Source organism: Papilio machaon, chromosome 11 (genome assembly GCF_912999745.1).
Source record: "Papilio machaon chromosome 11, ilPapMach1.1, whole genome shotgun sequence".
NCBI lineage: Eukaryota > Metazoa > Arthropoda > Insecta > Lepidoptera > Papilionidae > Papilio > Papilio machaon.
In genome coordinates, this window is record NC_059996.1 from 6,418,807 (window position 1) to 6,427,772 (window position 8,966).

Consider the following 8,966-nt stretch of genomic DNA (forward strand, 5'->3'; position numbering starts at 1 on the left):
TTTATAAATAATAGTCTAATGACAAGGAATTACCGTGTTCCACTGCTGTAGTACAAGGCTGACCCGCTGATACTCGTTCATTACAACCGAAGCAATGGAATGCACTTCTTTGAACGGGACGCTACGAATTTTATTTTTATTTTGTTTAATAGTTTTTTTTAAAGAATTTAACTTTTAGAAATTGATATATTTAAACTTATAAGTTGAAAATTAACAGAATAAAAGAACTGAAATGTGAAGAATAACAAAGGAAACACGTAAGTAATCATGTAATTTATTTTAATTACACAAACAGCTGGTCGCCCACTGTTAGTGAAGTACGCTGATTTTAATCCACAATACGAGCCCTTTACGACTAAAAATCTACATTGAGTAGTATGCGAAATAAGTAACAGAAAACACCGAATACATTCTTTTTCATATACATTTTTAAAATACATTAATCCACTGTTGTTAATATATCCACTATCATATACTCAAGAGCATATCATAAAAAATTCCAAGCGCCCATTTAAGATAAAGCAAAACATCAACGATCAAACAATTAACGATTGTTCTGTTCTCAAAGCTTCTTGCCTTACAAGACTATGACGTCAAGGGATCGTATTACCACACAAGTGGAGGATTATTTATTGAATTAGTACGCAACGTACAATGTTAAAACAATGTTCTTATAGGAGTACGCATCGTTAATTACAAACAAACACGGCGAGCTTGGTTATGACGATAGTAGTCAGAGAGCCAGCAACTAAATCGTGTAACGCAATTTGTATGCAGGTTTGTGAAGTCCGAATGCATCATAAAAATCAATGTACTGAAAAACGAGGCTCTAATTTATTAACGAAATCAGAATATCACCCATTGACTCCTATTATCCAACATTCGTACAGGCAGCTGTAATAAAAATGAATTGAACATGTGTACTGCGTAATAATATAAAATTTAATTTATTTTGATGTGATATTATTTGTTTTAAATTGTGTAACAGTGCGAGAATTATATAAAAAATTGTTTACTGATTGTTTTCGTACATATTACAGTGAGGTAAATAGAGTTGATGTTAATGAAACTACTTAGTATTCTTTAATGTTAGTGCTAATTTTTTTAATGTTAAAAAAATGATTGACAAAAGCACAGTACCAAAAGAATCATATATAACTTAGACTTACACTACTACAGTTAAGCACAATGGTAAAAGTTTTGACATGATGTTGAAGTAAGATGCTTAATAAATATGAGTTACGTTTGTCGTGACTGGCTCTGAGTCTATCTCCGCTATTGTCGGTGCTTCTGTTTTAGCCTGAAAGGACTATTGTCCGTCGAGAATATCTCTCCCATACTCGCTATATGCTTTAACATGCTTTGATGAAAGTAATATATGCAGCGAATCTACCAGTATAATGTAATGTATTATTAGGACTTCTAGTTTATTATGCTTATAAGATATATATTTCAATTGGTGTTTCTTTTAATCAATGCAAGAGTTTGAAATCTAGAGGAATAGACTGCATAGCTTTGTTTTGTAACTCTAGCTCCATTTTTATATCTTTATAGATTTAATTAAAAGTAATTGTTTCTCAGTCTTTGTGTAATTTATTAATGTTCACTAGATTTAATTTTGTACTAAAATGTATAAGGTTTGTTGCATGTACGAATTTCCTCGAATAAATTGTTGTGTACAGAAAATAATTTTAGGTATTAAATAAGGTTAGAATAATATATTCATTATTATTAACTATTATTTAATTATCAACATGATTAAAGTTCTTAATTAAGTTTCATATTACCCTTATCACTTTCTCTTCATTTACGAAGAAAATCTACTTTCTTACATAAATAAAGATTATCCAGTGCTATATTAATGAGAGGTCAAGTGGTATTTGTTTAGGGGAGAAGTGATGCGGGCTAAAAATAGAAATATGTAAGTATCACATTTTTAATATACACTTTAGTATTATAATGTTTTTTTTTGTAATGAAATAGTATATATTATGCAGTTTGAAATATTTTCTAGAGTATTTGAACACGATATGGGTTCAATGTTTTCTGTATGTGCTCGACATTGATATTAATACGTTTTGGTATACGATGTAGTAATTTAAGCTTATATTACGTAATGGAATCATGGAATACATTTAGTCCTTGTAAATGGTTGTTCAGGTTTATTGCTATCCAGTCGTTTAAGCTTTTACAGGGCGTCTGCAGGCCTATTACATTTCAGATTACATTACTTTTATAGTCCAAGATGTTGTAAAGATGTAATGCCTCCTTCTGTTGTTTTCTCGTTTGCGAAGTCTTTAAATTGTTTATATGATTTACTTCATATGCCATTTATAAAAGTTTAATGCAGTAAGATTATTACAACATTCATTGGAACAATCTTACCTTAGATTTTGACTGCTGTGATACTTGTATTAATACATATTGTCATCCCTTAGCCCCTGAGTACAGAAGGCAATGTAAATCGAAACAAATATTGTATCCTTGCGTCGCGTGTATCGCTTTGCGCGCTCCGTACACTCAACGTGGAATCGACGACGCGAGTCGTCTTTGCGAGCGACTGGTTTTGACGACCAAAGAACAAAATGTCGATGACGCAAGATGTATACGAAGCTCTATAACATTGTATTGGGTAAAAGCATTGACTTACGTTACCTTATGTACGAAGCGTCTTACCTTTACATACATATTAATACAAGTGTCAAGCTAGAATTTTACGGTTACATAAACTGTGTCATATATCATTAATCGTTTGTAACAAAATTTCAATTCATTTAGAGAATTAAATAATTTTCTAATAGAATTCTTCATAAAGATATCTCAGTATCAAAAGAATTTTCTATCGTAATCTTATCTAAATCAATCCCTTAAGGGGTATTCCGTTCACGTGAACTACCGAGACAGAGTTTACTGCTCAAAGAACACATATAAGGCATGAATTTCGCTTAGCGCCCGTGGCTACTGCCCTTTTATAGCGGAAGGAGAATGCTGCGTTAAACATTTTTGTGATTGAATCGAGATAAAACTATCTAGGAAGCTATTTGTGCGGTTTAAATGATATTTTTGCTCGTACACACAAGGCTTTGACACATATTAGTGCCATAGTACGAAGAACTTTATCAATATAATAGGGAATTATGATTTATGGATTGCCATTTTTGCCTGACAGAAAGACGGGTAATATTTTCCACTAGATGGATGTTTGTTAGTTTTTTTGTGACCTGAACTTTAAATGGGTAGTCTATGTTGAAGAATGAGTTTTTATTCGATTTATATTTTTTCCCGGAAAATTAAAGGGATACAATCAGATGGACTTATTGATTTTTAAATGATAATTTTATAAAGACGAATAAATCTGATTGTCTTTGTTTTCATGTAATTGATTTGAGCCATTGTACATACTATATACAACATATACCGCATAACGAGAAATTTTGAAAGATATTCCACCAAACGGGAACTATTAATTGACCGCTGATCCCACACTTCGATCTGTTTGTTTTACAACATAACAGGAAGAGTTTGCAGACAAGTTGTATAACAAAGAATTGTCATAATATACCATTTCTCTCAGTCACACGGTATTAAACGGAGTGTGTTCACAAAACAGAACAAATTAAATCAGGATTTAAAGTCACGATCAATCAGAGAAAGTCTTTATTTTACTCTCATAATTACCTTATCATATTGTAAACTATGTAAGTATTTAAAGAGTCTATGGTCGTTACACATAATCTTGAGCGGCATAGGTATGCAATTTGCACGAACGCTTTAGCGTGCTGACCACTCCGTATAACGGTTTTGCTGTGCTCCGTAGGAGATACCGTTTATAAGGAAATGGTCATTTGTTTTATGAATATGAATTTATAAAATGAAATATTTCGGATACGGTAAATTGGTACACAGGTACAGGCAAATGAAATCTTTATACCTCTCATAATGTTTCTACAATGCGGACTTACGTGTTCTTATTATTGTGAAAACACATTGCCTTCTCTCTTGTTCTATTTAAGAAAACTGAAATATTAGATTTTGTAAACTGTAAACGTACGGTTAAGTTAAAGAAGAATTTATCTTAAATGTATGTTATTTAAGATACATTTTTCTACGTTGTTATCCTTATTTTATCGAACGGATATTCAAATAAAGATAAAATATTGTTGCAGCCATAAAGTATACAGAAATATAAATAAATATGCTTGAAATAAAATCATGAACGTCCCTTATCGTTTATTCATGATCCAGAGACATCACCATACAAAACTCTTTCATTATTGCAAAAATCTTATTTACATTGTAAATCCCCGCTTGGTTTATTTAAATGGCAACATATCCTTGAGAAATATAAGAATATATCTTGTTTAATATTTACTTTGATAGTCGTCTGATATCGAAAATCCCTCGAGAGCTTCTATTCGTTACATAAACGGTTTTATGATAACATATTCGGAAAATGAGACAATATCCCGTTACAGGGAATACAATTTATCACAATAAATGAGTTACGTTCCCTAATTCTTAATTTAATTAACACATATGAACCTGGATAAGCGAGATACTCGGAATAAAGAGAAACCTTTTAAAGCGAGAAAAATATCGCGGTCCTTTGGACTCTCACTTATACAGTTTCGACTGTAGTAGGAAAATTCAATCGATACTCGAGAGTTGGAATACAAGCTTTTGTAATGAGGTTATGGTTTTACGAAAAATTGTTTTACAAGTATAACTTTTGAATGTACGAATTTATACGTTTTACAATTTGTTTATTGTCGACAATATTAAGGGTTTGTTTTGGTACAAGGGATAGTTCATTGAAAGATAATTGGCTTGGCTTTAGATTGCGTGCCGTTCGGCATGTTGTTCGAAGAAATCTGACTTGTTTCTATGATATATTCGTTGGCGTCTCGCGTTTAAGCGCGTGATAATATCGCGACATGCCACGAAGCTAGTGTCGAGGTTCCTTACTCTGCAAATAAATAATGCTAAACGATTTCTATTCCCCCGTCAAGATTTATCATTTTCCTTTGTCGTCTCTACGTTTGTACTTGCCTATCACGATAATGTACATTCTGCGCTCACTCTTTAACTCAAAATGCAAGTTCGGCGTTTAATATTTCGAAGTAAGGAAAAAAACTTATAATTTCATGTAGCCAAATAAGATACAACTGACCACCTTTGCATAATGTTTGCATTAAATTAAAAAAAGAAACAATAACTATAATAATACTAATAGTTATCATGATTCAAAGTGAAATGTATATGCATTACTTCTAAGTGTATTCGAGAAATGTTAGTCTGCTAATTGCCTAAAGTTGTATAGACTTGTTTTGAGTGCCCTAGAATTAATAACACTTAAGCGCTAACATCTTAGTTCTATAATTTCAATAACTACACGAGAATTTCTTGAAATTAATCTACCACAGCTCTAGGTGGTCGCATTTGTAAGATTGTATCGATGGAAATTGCAAGGTGACACCGAAATCAGTTGCCGAATGCGTTGGAATGCAAACGTATCAGTAATCAAACTGTTTAATTAAACAATGCCAGATGTGCCACCAGCTTATGTTACTTCCAATGAATTTCTGTCACGATTTTATATTTACGATTCAAGATGATAAATGATTCTTAACGCAAAATGACGATCTGCATAGATAGGTCACAGTTTACTGACCCTTTGACAACTCTATGCCCTACCATGTATGACGAATGCGTTTAAATCACATACAAAACGTGATGATAGGGTATTTAAAAATATTACTAATGTTACACAGTCACCGATGTTATTAAAGCAAAAAGAAGCCTTTTTATTTAAGATTGAACATGAATTTTCATCATGTCTCATGTATGAATCTTTGTTACTATTGTCCACTTGAATATAAATTCAAAAACTTGTTCTGACTATCGAATTCTGTATATTTATTTGTCGAAAGGGATAAATAACAGGAGAATCTAGCTAGTAAATAATTATCTTGTCAATACGCGTATGCGAAACTTTATGTTTACCCGTTATAATCGTCAATTGTGTTAACCAGAGATACAATGTATAATTACAATGTATCCTTCCTGACAAACCACTGGGTATTACGTAGTTTCTAATCAATAGAACCTCGGGGTAAAACGACTACAGCTGATCACAAACATAGACTAGGCGAGCAATTTCTCTCTAATCATAATGGCCGATTCAGTTTAATGCCTTCATCGCACACCTGAGCCGGGAAGGTGGTCTCGAACAAGCCACAAGATATATCTAAGATGCAGTATCGAAATGTGCCCATAAATATAGCAGCATAAAAATTTGTTGCAGTAAACTTGTAAAATACTAGGATGTTAGAACGATAAATCTACTTTTAAAACTTTCTTGTAAGTGTATAATGTTTTCTTCTATATTGCTGTTTACACTTACTTTAATTAAATAATTAATTTCTCGTAGGTTTAAGTAATTAAATCTATTATCATTGAAATAATATTAGTAAATATTTTGTTTACATCAAATTGCGACATTATGCAATCGTCACCTTGATTGATTTCAGATCAAAGATGCGATTAATAAAATGTTAAAATGATTTTGTGCAATCAATATGCTGATTAATAAAGAAAAAAAATTGTAAGCGCAAAAAATGAAGACAATGTTTCGTAGAATATCTCGAGTACATTCGGTAGCGATGGCGCGCGCGGAGCACGAGAGCGATGCGCGGTTGTCTTGGTCTCGGTACCGCCTCTCACCGGACACTCGTCATAGAGTATAAACATTGTAATAAGTAAAAACTTTTTAAATACATCAAAGAGTAATAAATTTTAGTAACAGGAATTTAAATATGATTAAGATTCTATTTCATAGGTATGGTAAATTTAATCAGTAATTATAAATAATTAAAATTAAATAGTAAAAACCAACGATCGCTATTTTTTTTTTTTTGTTATTTCACGTAGCTATAACAGCATTTTAACTAATCTAATGAGTCGTTTAGACTACCTCTTACATTTTTAATTCCCGTTTATACTTATAGAATGAAGAAAAATTTATATTTGCATATCGTCATTTATTATATAAATAACAACATTTTGCGCTTTTGCAATTTTCTTCAAACATTCATTTATTTAAATCTATTATTATGACAAATTTGAAATTTGTTTCATTTAATACCTAATTCACCGTCTATGACAAACCGACTGACCTTGGTAGTATTTCCAAGCTCCCCACCATTGCGCTAGCGCAGCGGTTCATCTACATAATTACTCCAAGCTCATTGGTGACTATTAACCTCATGATAATTCATGAGTCCAGGCGGCGGCGAGTTTAATTAATACCGTATCATGTGGGCTGTCTGATAAGACATAATGAGAGTTTTTGGTAATTTCTCTTAATACATACAAAAGGGTTAATTATTATTTTAAGAAGTCTATTAATTGCTTTTGCCTAGCCCATACGTCAAATCGACCTCTTCAAATATTTACCCTTAATTCAGTTTTCGTTCTTTGATCAATATTATTTACGAAAGGAATCTAGAAAGAAGAAATTACGAAAAAAATGCTTAATACTTGTGTTAATAGAAAGCTATTTTTGTAACGCTGAAAAAATTAAATGCGTACATTTAACCTCTTTAGTAGTAGCAAGGAGTTCATATGCTTCCCAGAAGGTCAAACGCCATGCAACGCGTTTTAAAATAAAAAGGTCGTGTAACAAGAGAAACAAAAGACAATCGAGTGAAAATTAGTGTGATGTGAGTCTGTTAGTAAATGGCTAGGACTTTGATTTTAAATTTTAATTGTTTGTTTTCATAAATATTAGTTAAAAGTGTATAAGTGTCAATTGTAAGTAACTTAAGAAAAATGGCAACATCTGCATTTTAAAATTATTTAAATTTTTGCACATTTCAATTAATATGCATACAAAAATATCAAAATTGTAAAATATTTGACTTGCAAATGCTTTATATTGAATTTGTTAAACAAAGACAAACACAAGCATTACGTCACCTACATTTTGTATCAACAATATTATCTCTATTCAAATAATAGAGCTTCGTTCCCAATGTCTGTTTTCAATTTGCTCTGACAGAAATACTGTTGGTGAAAATGTACAATGTTTATTTTAACTTTATATTTTTCCGATGCAGCTGATGCAAACAAAAAGCTATTACGATTTCCTCGTAAATCTCAATACAATATCCATTTCTTTTTGTTTCAGGGGACAATTTTGTTAGAGCGAATTTTGTTTGTCTGGTTGAAGTCTAGTCGCTTTACGTATTCCGTGCTCGGACAAAGAACCTTTTCAATACTAATCAAGTGCGACGCGGCAGCAATACCAATGAGTACAATGCACAAGATGCATCTGCCAATACGATTTGAAATCCCAGCAACGTACTACTACAATTGTGTTTTGTGCATTACAGCTTAAATGAGGCTTGTCGGTTGTCGGCAATGTAGGCGGTCAAAGTAAGTCTCGGATTTGATTCCCATGATTTTTATATACTAAAATATTGTATTTGCTTCCTTTACATAAATTTTTAACTTTTATAAACTTATACCTGGTGTTATATCTAGTGTTTAAATGCTAGGGTACGACCAGTATGTAAATTATTTTTAACTCGATGTATTTTAACGAATATTTCTATGTCATATGTTAGTTTAAAGTATGGCTTTAATTATGGTATTTCATAAGTAACAAAAGCAGCGTTTTTTTTTCTTATTTGTAATACTCATATTTACAAAGAAACAATATTTATAGAATAATAGTTTCTCGTATAATTATTTTACACTAGCTGTGGCTCGCGACTCTGCCCACGCGGAATAATAAAAATGAATTAGTAACCTATGTGTTCTTCCAGACTATGTTCTACATCTATGCCAAATTTCAACAAGATCTGTTGAGTCGTTTCCGAGATACATTCAAACAAACATCCATCTAAACATTCGCATTTATAATATTAGTAAGATTGCGTATCACTTAAACTTCATATATTATC